At 47.8% G+C, this 13,844-nt stretch overlaps 1 protein-coding gene across 2 annotated transcripts in view; it reads right to left on the reverse strand.

The window, feature by feature from the left end:
• The window catches only part of STRN3 (striatin 3), an 839,725-nt gene that overhangs the window by 766,147 nt on the left and 59,734 nt on the right, over positions 1-13,844 (reverse strand). The gene's annotated exons all lie outside the window — the stretch shown is intronic.

A 13,844-nucleotide genomic window follows, 5' to 3' on the forward strand; every position in this document is an offset into this window, starting at 1 on the left:
TGATAAAGTGGGGGTCCACAATAGTCGAAAGGCTGGGGACCACTGATCTAAACCCTAAAATTATCCTCACCACCACCCACCTCAAAAGCGTAAATTTAGTCTTACCACCCTTTACCACCACCCACCTCAAAATTATAAATTTATCCTTACCACCCTTTACCACCACCCACCTCAAAATCATAAATTTATCCTTACCACCCTTTACCACCACCCACCTCAAAATCATAAATTTATCCTTACCACTTATACCACTCACCACTAAACCTTTAAATTACCCTTACCACCTTTTATTACTTTCCACCCACAAACATTAAAAATATCCCTGCCGCCCTTTGCCAATGCAACCCTCGTCACCCCTAAATCCTCAAATTACTCTTGCAACCACCCACCCCCTAAACCCTGAAATCTAGCATCCTGTACCATTACCCACTCCTGCACTCTAAAATTACTCTTACCACCCTTTACCATTACCCACCCTCACCCTAAAATTACCTTTACCAGTACACCCCTAAACCTTAAAATAATCTGTATCACATTTTACCAAAACTCACTACTGAACCCTAAATGTGCCCTTACCACCCTTATTTCAACCCACACCTACCCTCTTAAATTACCATTACCACCCTTTACCACTACAGACCTCTGAAACCAAACCTTAGCCTCACCATTAACTAATATAATACACAGACACACACACAGTTGCCTTGAATATACTTACCTTGCGCAGTATAGGCCATTTCCCATCAATTATTGCTTTAAGATGGCATTTTTCTGGCACTGATTTGCAGCCTTTACCATATTATGTGGCCCTAGTCACAACACTACAAAATAGTGTTTGTGCAGTATTTATTGGGCCAATAAATGCGCACTGTTAATCGCCCTTCTTTTAAAGGAGATCCTTAACAATTGTTATATTGCAAATGACAGCGCAGTAGCTAGGTCTTTGTTGGATGCTATGTATTTTTGATAATCGAGTCACTTACCAAGTGTACATCTGTTCGTGTCATGAGACGCTGCAGATTCACATGCTGTGCATTATCCTGCCATCTAGTGTTGGGCTCGGAGTGTTACAAGTTGTTTTTCTTCGAAGAAGTCTTTTCGAGTCACGAGACCGAGGGACTCCTCCCTTTCGGCTCCATTGCGCATGGGCGTCGACTCCATCTTAGATTGTTTTCCCCGCACAGGGTGAGGTAGGAGTTGTGAATATAGTAATTGTGCCCATGCAATGGCGTAAGTATGTATGTACATAATGTGTTTTTAAAAGTATTTACAAATTTACAAGTTTTACAGTTTTCATCCAACTTATAACGGCTACAGGCTCCCGGGGAGGTGGGAGGGCGCATGTGAATCTGCAGCGTTTCATGCCACGAACAGATGTACACTGGGTAAGTGACATTTTCCGTTCGATGGCATGTGTAGCTGCAGATACACAAGCTGTGCATAGACTAGTAAGTAAAAAGCGGTGGCTTAGCCTGTAGGAGTTGAAGTTGTCTGAAATAATGTTCGCAATACAGCCTGTCCTACTGTGGCTTGTTGTGTTGTTAACACATCTACACAGTAATGTTTTGTGAATGTATGAGGCGTAGACCATGTGGCTGCCTTACAGATTTCTGTCATAGGTATATTCCCTAGAAAAGTCATTGTGGTGCCTTTTTTCCTAGTGGAGTGCGCCTTTGGTGTAAAAGGTAGATATCTTTTTGCTTTTTACATTTCACTATCCATCTGGCAGTGCCTTGTTTGCATATTGGATTTCCTGCATGAGGTTTTTGGAAGGCTACAAACAATTGTTTTGTGAAACTGTTTTGTTCTATCAATGTAATACATTAGTGCTCTTTTAATGTCTAACGTATGTAAGGCTCTTTCGGCTACTGAGTCTGGGTGTGGAAAAAAGACTGGGAGTTCCAGTGTTTGGTTTAGGTGGAATGGTGATATAACGTTTGGTAAGAATTTGGGATTTGTACGGAGAACTACTTTATGTTTATGTATCTGTATAAAGGGTTCTTGTATAGTAAATGCTTGTATTTCACTTACTCTTCTAAGAGATGTGATAGCTATTAGGAAAGCTAATATCCAAGTTAAGTATTGCATGTCACAAGAGTGCATGGGTTCAAATGGTGGTCCCATGAGCCGTGTTAACACAATATTGAGATTCCATGAAGAGACTGGTGGTGTTCTCGGGAGTATGATTCTTTTTAATCCCTCCATAAATGCTTTGATGACGGGGATTCTAAAAAGTGATGTTGAATGTGTAATCTGCAGATAGGCAGATATTGCTGTGAGATGTATTTTAATAGAAGAGAATGCTAGTTTAGATTTTTTAAGTGTAATAAGTAGCGTACAATGTTCTTTACAGAAGCATGTAGTGGTTGAATTTGATTATTATGGAAGTAATAAACAAATCTTTTCCATTTGTTTGCATAACAATTTCTTGTAGTAGGTTTCCTAGCCTGTTTAATAACCTCCATACATTCTTGTGTAAGGTCTAAATGTCCAAATTCTAAGACTTCAGGAGCCAGATTGCTAGACTGAGCGATGCTGGATTCGGGTGTCTGATCTGTTGTTTGTGTTGAGTTAACAGATTTGATCTGTTTGGTAGTTTGATATGAGGTACTACTGACAGGTCCAGCAGTGTTGTGTACCACGGTTGGCGAGCCCAGGTTGGTGCTATGAGTATTAGTTTGAGTCTGCTTTGACTCAATTTGTTTACCAGATAAGGAAGGAGTGGGAGAGGGGGAAAAGCGTAAGCAAATATCCCTGACCAACTCATCCATATCGCATTGCCCTTGGACAGAGGGTGTGGATACCTGGACGCAAAGTCTTGGCATTTTGCGTTTTCTTTGGTTGCGAATAGGTCTATTTGTGGTGTTCCCCAGCATAGAAAGTAAGTTTGTAGGATTTGGGGATGAATTTCCCATTCGTGTGTTTGTTGGTGAGCTTGACTAAGATTGTCGGCCAACTGGTTTTGAATGCCTGGGATGTATTATGCTATTAGGCAAATGTGATTGTGAATTGCCCAATGCCAAATTTTTTGAGCTAAGAGACACAATTTTGATGAGTGTGTCCCTCCCTGTTTGTTGAGGTAGTACATTGTCGTCATGTTGTCTGTTTTGACAAGAATGTGTTTGTGGGCTATTAGTGGTTGAAATGCTTTCAATGCTAGAAACACTGGCAACAGTTCTAAGTGATTTATGTGCAGTTGTTTTTGTTGAATGTTCCATTGTCCCTGTATACTGTGCTGGTTGAGGTGTGCTCCCCACCCTATCATGGAAGCATCTGTTGTGATCACTGATTGAGGCACTGGGTCTTGGAATGGCCGCCCTTGGTTTAAATTTATAGGGATGCACCATTGAAGTGAGAGGTGTGTTTCGCTGTCTATCAACACTAGATCTTGGAGTTAACCCTGTGCCTGTGTCCATTGTGTTGTTAGGCACTTTTGTAAGGGCCGCATGTGTAGTCTTGCATTTTGGACGATGGCTATGCATGAGGACATCATGCCTAGAAGTTTCATTACAAACCTCACTTGGTAGTGTTGGTTTGGCTGTATGTTTAATATTGTATTGCGGAACGCTTGTACCCTTAGTGGACTTGGAGTGGCAATCGCCTTTTGTGTATTGAGTGTTGCTCCCAAGTATTATTGTATTTGGGCTGGTTGTAGATGTGATTTTTGGTAATTTATAGAGAACCTTAGTTTGTGTAGAGTTTCTATCACGTATTGTGTGTGTAGAAGACACTGTTGCCGAGTGCTGGTTTTTATTAACCAATCGTCCAAGTAAGGGAATACGTGCATGTGCTGCCTCCTGATGTGAGCGGCTACTACTGCCAGGCATTTTGTGAATACCCTTGGGGCTGTTGTTATCCCGAATGGTAACACCTTGAATTGGTAATGTACGCCTTGGATTACAAACCTTAAGTATTTCCTGTGGGAAGGATGTATGGGTACGTGGAAATATGCATCCTTGAGATCTAATGTTGACATGTAGTCTTGTTTTTTGAGCAAGGGAATTACGTCTTGAAGTGTTACCATGTGAAAGTGACCTGATTTGATGTAAAGATTCAGTGTTCTGAGGTCTAATATGGGTCTCAGCGTTTTGTCCTTCTTTGGAATTAGGAAATACAGGGAGTAGACCCCTGTTCCTTTTTGATGGTTGGGTACCAGTTTTATTGCTTGTTTTTGTAACAATGCTTGGACTTCTAGTTGTAACAGGTCTAAGTGTTGTTTGGACAAATTGTGTGCACATGGGGGCACATCTGGTGGGAATTGTAGGAATTCTATGCAATAACCATGTTGGATAATGGCTAGGACCCATGCGTCCGTAGTTATGTTTTCCCAGTTGTGGTAGTATGTGGTAAGTCTCCCCCTACTGGTGTTGAGTGGTGGGGGGTTGTGACATTAAAGTCACTGTTTGGTTTGAGGGGTTTTTGGGCTCTGGAATTTCCCTCTTGCCTTTGGGAATTGTCCACCCCTGTATGTTCCTCGAAAACCTCCTCTTTGATACTGGCCCTGATATGTGGGTCTGACTTGTGAGGTGGAAGGCTCTGTGGTTTGGGAACAAAACCCCCCTCTAAAGTGCGGCTTTCTAAAAGTGCCTCTGCTCTGTGGGGAAGTAGAGTGCACCCATGGCTTTGGCCGTGTCTGTGTCCTTTTTGAGCTTTTCTATTGCCGTATCCACCTCCGGCCCAAACGAACGAGTTACTTACCTTCGGTAACGACTTTTCTGGTGGATACATTAGCTACCTGTGGATTCCTCACCTGATGAATACTCCCATGGCGCCAGCATTCGACGGAAATCTTCTTACTAGTCTCTGCACGTCGACGAGGACGTCACTCTAGCCCACGCGACGCCGTCTGACGTCATACAGGCAATAAGAGGTCCTCGCCGACGTGCCGATGACAGTACCAACATTTTTTACGTGCATGAGAATAATAATAACCCAATGTAATGAAAGAGCAAAGCAACATCTCTTAATATTGTAAATCACACAACATTGCAATAAAATAGCTGTAGATTTAATATAACCTTCTTTTTTTTTTTTTTTTTAAACAAATATATTTATACATACGAATCATGTATATACACAATATATATAGATTTATATATAAATATACACATATATACAAATATCATATATGCAAAATGTATCGCAACTTTGAAGACCAAAAGGAGCACACTCAAGGATTGCTTGGAGAGACCAAAAAGGCAACGGGGAGGCGGGTGGGACCGTGAGGAATCCACAGGTAGCTAATGTATCCACCAGAAAAGTCGTTACCGAAGGTAAGTAACTCGTTCTTCTGATGGATACAACTACCTGTGGATTCCTCACCTGATGAATAGAGTCCCAAAGCAGTACCACGCCCGGCGGTGGGTGCCTAAATGGTCAAACCAAGAAATCCTGCAGCACTGACCGTGCAAAATGACCGTCCCTTCTGACCTCAGAGTCCAAACAGTAATGTTTCACAAAAGTGTGAAGGGACGACCAAGTTGCGGCCTTGCAGATGTCGACCACAGGAACACCCCTGGCCAAGGCCGAAGAGGCCGACTTAGCTCTGGTGGAGTGAGCTCTAATGCCCTCAGGCGGATCCTTCTTTGCCAAAGAGTAACAGATTTTAATGCAAAGAACAACCCACCTGGAGAGTGTTCTCTTGTGGACTGCCTTTCCTCTCCTCTTGCCCACGTATCCGACAAACAGCTGATCCTCCAGCCTGATATCCTTCATTCTGTCGATATAGAAGCTCAACGCCCTTTTTGGGTCCAGGCGATGTAGTCTTTCTTCCTCCTTTGAAGGATGAGGCGGAGGATAAAACGTGGACAAAGTGATTGTCTGAGCCAAATGGAAGGGTGAAACAACCTTCGGAAGGAAAGCAGCCTTGGTCCTCAACACCACCTTATCCCCATAAAACGTTATATAAGGGGGTTTAACCGATAAGGCCTGCAACTCACTCACTCTCCTTGCAGATGTTATAGCTACCAGGAATACTGTTTTAATAACCAAATACCTTAAGGGGCAAGAATGCATAGGCTCAAAAGGGGACCCCATAAGGAAAGTCAGGACCAAGGACAAATCCCATTGAGGAATAACGAATGGTTTTGGAGGATATTGATTCAGAAGACCTTTCAAGAATCTGAGAACAATAGGGGATTTAAATAACGATGGTTGGTCTGGAAGACAAATGAAGGCTGACAAGGCCGACAAATAACCCTTAATGGTAGCCACTGCACAACCTTTCTGCGCTAGAGACAGTGCAAAAGACAAAACATGTGACAGATGAGCATGTAAGGGATCAATCTGTCTCTCTCCACACCACATAACAAATTTAGACCACCTATTAGCGTAGATAGATTTAGTGGAGTGTCGCCTGGCCGCTAAGATAACATCCACTACATCAGGCGGGAGAGAGAAGGAACTCAGGTTGCCCCGTTCAATCTCCAAGCATGTAGGTGCAGACTCTGGAGGTTGGGGTGTAAAACCTGCCCCTGCGACTGCGAGAGGAGGTCTGCCCTGAGAGGGAGACGGAGCGGAGGGCACAGTGAGAGTTGGAGAAGGTCGGAGTACCATACCCTCCTTGGCCAATCCGGAGCTATTAAGATGACTTGGGCCCGGTCTTGGCGAATTTTCCTCAACACTCGAGGAATCAAGGGTATGGGGGGAAACGCGTAAAGCAACTGGTCGCACCAGGTTATCTGAAACGCGTCCCCCAACGCTCCCTGCATCGGATACTGGAGGCTGCAGAATAACGGGCAATGCGCGTTCTCCCGAGTGGCAAACAGATCTATCCGAGGAAACCCCCACATCTGGAAGATTAAACAGACTTGATCTGGATGGAGACGCCACTCGTGGTCTGCCGAGAATTGGCGACTGAGACTGTCCGCACGTACATTCAAGACCCCGGCCAGATGATTTGCCACCAAGCAAATCTGATGGTCCTTTGCCCAGGACCATAGCCGAAGAGCTTCTCTGCAGAGAAGGTACGACCCTACTCCTCCCTGTTTGTTTATGTACCACATCGTGGTAGTATTGTCCGTCAGGACCTGTACCGACTGACCACGAAGGGATGGGAGGAAGGCCTTGAGAGCCAGACGTACAGCCCGTAACTCCAACAGATTGATATGAAACACCTGTTCCTCTGGAGACCAAAGCCCTTTGATCTCCAGATCCCCCAGATGAGCTCCCCATCCTAGGGTGGAAGCATCCGTTATGACCGTGGCCACTGGTGGCGACTGCGCGAACGGCTTTCCTTGTGAAAGATTGTTGCCCGCAATCCACCACTTCAATTCCACAGCAGCATCTCTGGAGATCTTGACAGTACCTTCTAAATCTCCCTTGTGTTGAGACCACTGCCTTCGGAGGCCCCACTGAAGAGCCCTCATGTGCCAGCGAGCATGCGTGACCAACAGAATGCAGGAGGCGAACAGCCCGAGCAGACGAAGGACCTTGAGGACTGGAACTACCGCTCCATTTCGAAACATTGGAACCAATTCCTGAATATCTTGAATCCGCTGAGGCGGAGGAAAGGCTCGACTCAATGTTGTATCCAGTACTGCCCCTATGAACAGGAGGCGCTGAGAGGGCTCCAGGTGAGATTTGGGCACGTTCACCGAAAAGCCCAGGTCGAACAACAACTGGGTTGTTGACTGCAGATGATGCGACACAAGCTCCGGGGACTTGGCTTTGATCAACCAGTCGTCCAAGTAAGGAAATACTGCTATCCCCTTCCTTCTGAGCTCCGCCGCAACCACTGACATCACCTTTGTGAAGCCTCGAGGTGCTGAAGTAAGACCAAACGGGAGGACCGCAAACTGATAGTGCTGCGACCCTACCACAAACCGGAGATACTTCCTGTGCGACTTGAGTATCGGGATATGAAAGTAAGCATCCTGCAAGTCGACAGACACCATCCAATCTTCCTTGTTCAATGCCAAAAGCACCTGTGCTAGGGTCAGCATCTTGAACTTTTCCTGTTTGAGGAACCAATTCAAGATCCTCAGATCCAGGATTGGTCTCAACTGACCATCCTTTTTGGGAATCAGGAAGTATCTTGAGTAACAACCTCGACCCTTTTCCTGCTCTGGGACCAACTCTACCGCGCCCTTTGAAAGGAGGACTTGAACCTCCTGTTCTAGCAACAGGAGGTGTTCTTCTGAACAATAAGATGGGCGGGGCGGGATGAGGGGCGGGAACTCCCGAAAGGGAAGGGCGTAGCCTTTCCCCACAATGCCGAGAACCCAAGTGTCCGTGGTGATAGACTTCCACTTGTGGAGAAAATGCTGTAATCTTCCCCCTACAGGAGAGGAGTGAGTGGGAAACGGTGGAAGCCTAAGGCTGCTTCCCCTGCTGCACCCCTCCAGAGGACGAGGAAGAGGCAGAGTGCTGTTGAGAGGCTCCTCTGGTACGGGCCCCACCCCTCCCCCTCCCTCTAAATGACCTATAGGGGAGGGAAGAGGCGGGTTGCTGGAACCTCCCCCGAAAGGAAGAGGAAGAAGAGCCACGCCCAAATCCCCGAAACCTCCTGAAAAATCTAGAAGAGGCAGAGGAAGAAGGAGCTTGCAGTCCTAACGATTTGGCTGTGGCTCTGCTCTCCTTAAATCGTTCCAAGGCCGAATCTGCCTTGGCTCCAAACAGTCTGTCCCCATCAAACGGGAGGTCCAGCAGGGTCGACTGCACATCGGCAGAAAACCCTGAGTTTCGGAGCCAGGCCTGTCTTCTTGCCACCACAGCCGTGCCCATCGCCTGGCCACCGAGTCGGTCGTGTCCAGCCCAGACTGGATAATCTGGGTCACGGGAGCCTGGGCGTTTGAGACCACATCCAAGAGACCCTGGGGGAGCTCCGTAAATGAAGACGAAATATCATCCATCAGAGCATGGATGTACCTCCCCAGAATGCACGTTGCGTTGGTGGTCTTCAACGCCAAACTGCATGACGAAAATATTTTCTTGGACTGCGCATCCAGTTTCTTGGAGTCTCTGTCTCCAGGCACCGTCGGGAAGGAACCAGGCGCTGACTTTGAGGAACAGGAGGCTTGCACCACCAAGCTCTCCGGCGTAAGGTGTCTAGAGAGAAAGCCAGGGTCAGATGGTGCAGCTCGATACCTCCTGGCCACAGCCCTATGAACGGCCGAGGAAGACACCGGCTTCTTCCACACCTCCAACACCGGATCCAGCAAAGCCTCATTAAATGGCAAGAGAGGCTCAGCTGCAGCAGAGGCCGGATGCAATACCTCTGTCAGCAACTTCTGCTTCGACTCTGCCACCGGCAAAGGCAGGTCCAAAAAGCTCGCTGCCTTCCTCACCACAGCATGAAAGGAAGCATCCTCCTCCGTATATTCCCCTGGAGATGAAAGGTCCCACTCAGGGGAAGTGTCCAGCCCACTGGCTGTATCCAGACCATGTAGTCCGTCTCCAGAGTCCTCAATCTCTCCCTCCTCTAAGACTCGCTGGTACTCCTGCTCTTCTAAAAGACGGAGAGCACGCCTCCTCGAATGAAGTCTCTCCTCGATACGCGGAGTCGACATGGCCTCCGCCGACGTCGAAGAACGGCGCCGATCTCCAAAAGCATCTGACGCCGCGTCCGGCGCCACAGGCAGCTTCGGCGCCGAGGTAGGAGCCGGAGGACGAGGTCTTGGAGCCGATGGACCAACCGGAGTCACAGGGCAAAATCCTGACTTCGACGGAAGGGCAACCTCCGGGGCCGAAACATCCGAAGCCACCGGAGCGGCCACCGACGCCGGCACCGGCGCCGAGCCCACATTCCCAAAAGGGAGAAAGGGCATAAAGGGTGCCGGCCGAAGAGGCGCAGGATCACCCAACGAAAAGGCCAAGGGCCCCGAAGGACCAGCCGGAGCAGCTCCTGGAGCCATCTGCTGAAAGATGGTATACATCGCATTAAGAAACGCGGTACTATCGGCTCCAGGAGTGGGAAAAGCCGGATACTGGGGTGCCTGGATCGAGGGCGACCCCGACGCCGGCCTCGACGTCTGCGACGCCGGAGAAAACACAAGAGGCTGCACCACATCAATCACTGACGCCTGACCAGGCGAAGTCGGTGACGCCGGAGAGGGCAACGGCGTCGATGGATGCGGCGTGACCGTGGGGCTGACCTCCCAAGTCCTCCGACGCCGAGCCGAAGGTGACCTCGAACGAGACTCCTTGCTGGAATGACGTGAGTCTCTACGGCGCCGGGAGTCTCGATGACGCCGGTGAGACCTTGGCGAAGAAGACTTCTTATGATGTTTCTCCTTCTTCTTTGACTTTGCCATGAATAACTTGGCCTCACGCTCTTTGAGGGCCTTCGGATTCATGTGTTGACATGAATCGCAAGTCGAGACGTTGTGGTCGGAGCTCAAACACCATAGACAGTCGGAGTGAGGATCTGTAACTGACATCTTGCCCCCACACTCTCGACAGGGCTTGAAACCCAACTTCCTCTGAGACATTATTACCGCAGAGAAGACTACGCAGCAGACAATACACTGTAACCACGAAGGTAACAGTAGCTCCCTCGAAGATAACCGTTTCGAATGCACGGAAAAAAGGGAACTGTCATCGGCACGTCGGCGAGGACCTCTTATTGCCTGTATGACGTCAGACGGCGTCGCGTGGGCTAGAGTGACGTCCTCGTCGACATGCAGAGACTAGTAAGAAGATTTCCGTCGAATGCTGGCGCCATGGGAGTATTCATCAGGTGAGGAATCCACAGGTAGTTGTATCCATCAGAAAATTGCTGTTGGCTGAACTGCATATTTAGTACAGCTTGCTGGATTTCTGGTTTAAAACCTGAGCTCCGTAACCATGCGTGCCTACGAATGGTTACCGCAGTGTTCACTATCCTTGCTGCTGTGTCTGCAGAGTCCATTGCAGAACTTATTTGGTTGTTTGAAATCGTTTGTCCTTCCTCAACAACCTGTTGGGCACGTTTTTGGTACTCCTTGGGCAAGTGCTGAATTATATGTTGCATCTCGTCACAGTGTGCCCTGTCGTAGCGAGCCAGTAGAGCCTGAGAATTGGCAATCCGCCATTGATTGGCTGCCTGTGCTGCCACCCTTTTGCCTGCTGCATCGAATTTCAGACTTTCCTTGTCGGGCGGTGGTGCGTCTCCTGAGGTTTGGGAGTTTGCCCTCTTTCGGGCTGCTCCCACTACCACCGAATCTGGAGTTAGTTGCTGTGTTATAAAAACATGGTCCTTTGGGGGAGGTTTATATTTCTTCTCCACCCTAGGCGTGATGGCTCTGCCTTTTACCGGGTCCTGGAACACATGTTCTGCGTGTTTTAACATGCCTGGTAGCATTGGCAAACTTTGGTAAGAGCTGTGAGTGGATGCCAAGGTGTTAAACAAAAAGTCATCTTCTATGGGCTCCGCATGCATTGCTACATTATGGAAAGTAGCTGCCCTTGAAACCACCTGCATATATGCAGTGCTGTCCTCTGGTGGTGACGGCCTTGCCGGGTAGCAATCGGGACTATTGTCTGAGACCTGTGCATCATATAAGTCCCATGCGTCCGGGTCATCTTGTGTCATCCCAGTGTGTTGTGGTGACTGCATTGGGGGTGTTGCTACCGGGGACAGGTGTGGTGAATGCAATGGTGTAGGCTGTGGCGAAAACCTTGGTGGTGTCTTGTCTTTTGCCACCTTTACCCTTGGCTGCATTTCCGCCTCATGGAATGCTAGCTTTCGCTTAATTTTTATTGGAGGAAGAGTTTGGATTTTCCCCGTCTCCTTCTGTATGTGCAACCTCCTCTGGGTATGGTCTGGCTCTCCCATGCCCAGTTCTTGCTCAAATCTGTGCCCCTGCATTTGGCTGGAAAGGCCGTGCTCTTCTGTATAGGAGCCTGTTTTCGGCTCCGAGGCTTCATGTTTCGACACCAAAGGTTTCGGTATAGTCTTTCGGCTCCGAGGAAACCTTCTTGATTTTGGGGGTGTCGAACTCTCGGTGCCGAGATGGTTCGGAGCCGGTATCTCGACCGGAGTCGGATGTCTTCGGCTGCTGGGAGGCCTTTTTCGGAGCCGATGTTTGGTCACTGTGTTTTCGGGTTAAGCCATGGCCTGTTGGCGGTGGCATCCCCTTGGCCTTTATAATTTTCAAGTGAGTCTTTGCCGGGGCTGATTTACTCACAGTTTGTTGCTGCGTCTTCGACTGCTCACTTTCGGACTTGTTAGCGTCCGAATCTCGAATGGAGAATCTCTCCTCTTCCTCGACGTCGATCTGTTCGGCCGGTGTCGACGCCATCTGGAGTCTTCTAGCTCTTCGATCGCATAGGGACTTTTTCGATCGAAAGACCCGACAGGCCTCGCAAGTATCCTCCCTGTGTTCCGGTGATAGACACAGATTACAGACCAAGTGTTGGTCTGTATAAGGGTACTTTGCGAGGCACTTCGGGCAGAAACGGAAGGTGGTTCGGTCCATGAGGTTTGAAGATGGACGCGGTCAGGCCGACCAGGCCCCGCTGAAGAGTGGAAGCCCCGAAGGGCCGCCGGAGCGCTTATTTTTTTCGGTGTCGATCTGCTAACACTAAACCAGTACCGAGCGCAAACAATACCGTCGAATTTTCTGATAACTAGCTAACTTTCCCGATTCAAAATACGGAGCGAAGAGGAACATGTCCAAACCCGATGGCTGAAAGAAAACAATCTAAGATGGGGTCGACGCCCATGCGCAATGGAGCCGAAAGGGAGGAGTCTCTCGGTCTCGTGACTCGAAAAGACTTCTTCGAAGAAAAACAACTTGTAACACTCCGAGCCCAACACTAGATGGCAGGATAATGCACAGCATGTGTATCTGCAGCTACATATGCCATCAAACATATATATATGCACACACACACACACACACACACACACACACACGCTCGTACCTGTTGAGATGGAGACAGAATAGAAAAATATCAGGAAAAGTATCAATGATAATCCGCCAATGAAGAAATAAACTGAACCCATGAGTTTGGCCAGCAGGGCTTCAGTAGATTTACCCTGGAGGACATTAAGATTGTGAACTATTGTCATCAGGAAGAACCTTTAAGGGGACAGCCAAATCACATACAAAGCTGTACATGTGGGTGACTGTTTTATGCTGGTCAACATGAACACTAACTGAGCCAGAGATGGTGTTTTAGTTTCTACATTTAACTAACATTATCATCTTAATTTCGGTACTTCTTGAACTAAAAAGTGGCTATACCTGCCCTTTCTGTGTGTTTTGTTATCCACCTAAAAAGGTCTTTTTAGGTCGAGCCTTCCAGACAGCATTGGTTGTCTGGTTGCAAGAAACAGATTGTGGGCTTTCAAAGAACATGCTGGAGCTTGGAGCCCACCCCACTGCTCACCATTAGTTTCTTTTCTGTCACTCATTTGCCTGCTGCTTCTTATTCCTTTTGTCAGTCTAGCGTTTTCCCCTGCCGTGAACATAACCTCTCCAGTTATGTCTTTAATTGGCTGGCTTCTGTGCCTCCTCTGCTCGTTCTTAGGGAACGACTTTTGTCTTGTTTTAAGCACTTCATGACAGTGCGTTTAATCTCCAGCTGTCTGCTTTGTGTACTTCTATACACCCGTCCCTAATCTCTGTCCCTGGGCTTCTCAAATACCATCCACAATTGTGCTGCTCTCTCGCCCTTGTGCTTCTGCAATCCATGTTACTCACCTTCGGCCATGACCCCTTCCACTTGCTGTTTCTCCCCATCCGCCATGTTGCTTCACCCCCGCCCACTCCTGCAACCAGCTCATACATTTTGTTTAAAGCATGTCGAGCTCAGTTTAAAACCGCTCTTCGCACTACTCTTTTTTTTAAATGTACTGATCTATCTCAAACTGGTAAATAAAAAATAAATTTAAAAAACAATGCTCTTTTTAAGTGTGT

The sequence above is a fragment of the Pleurodeles waltl genome, chromosome 9 (genome assembly GCF_031143425.1).
Source record: "Pleurodeles waltl isolate 20211129_DDA chromosome 9, aPleWal1.hap1.20221129, whole genome shotgun sequence".
Taxonomy (NCBI): domain Eukaryota; kingdom Metazoa; phylum Chordata; class Amphibia; order Caudata; family Salamandridae; genus Pleurodeles; species Pleurodeles waltl.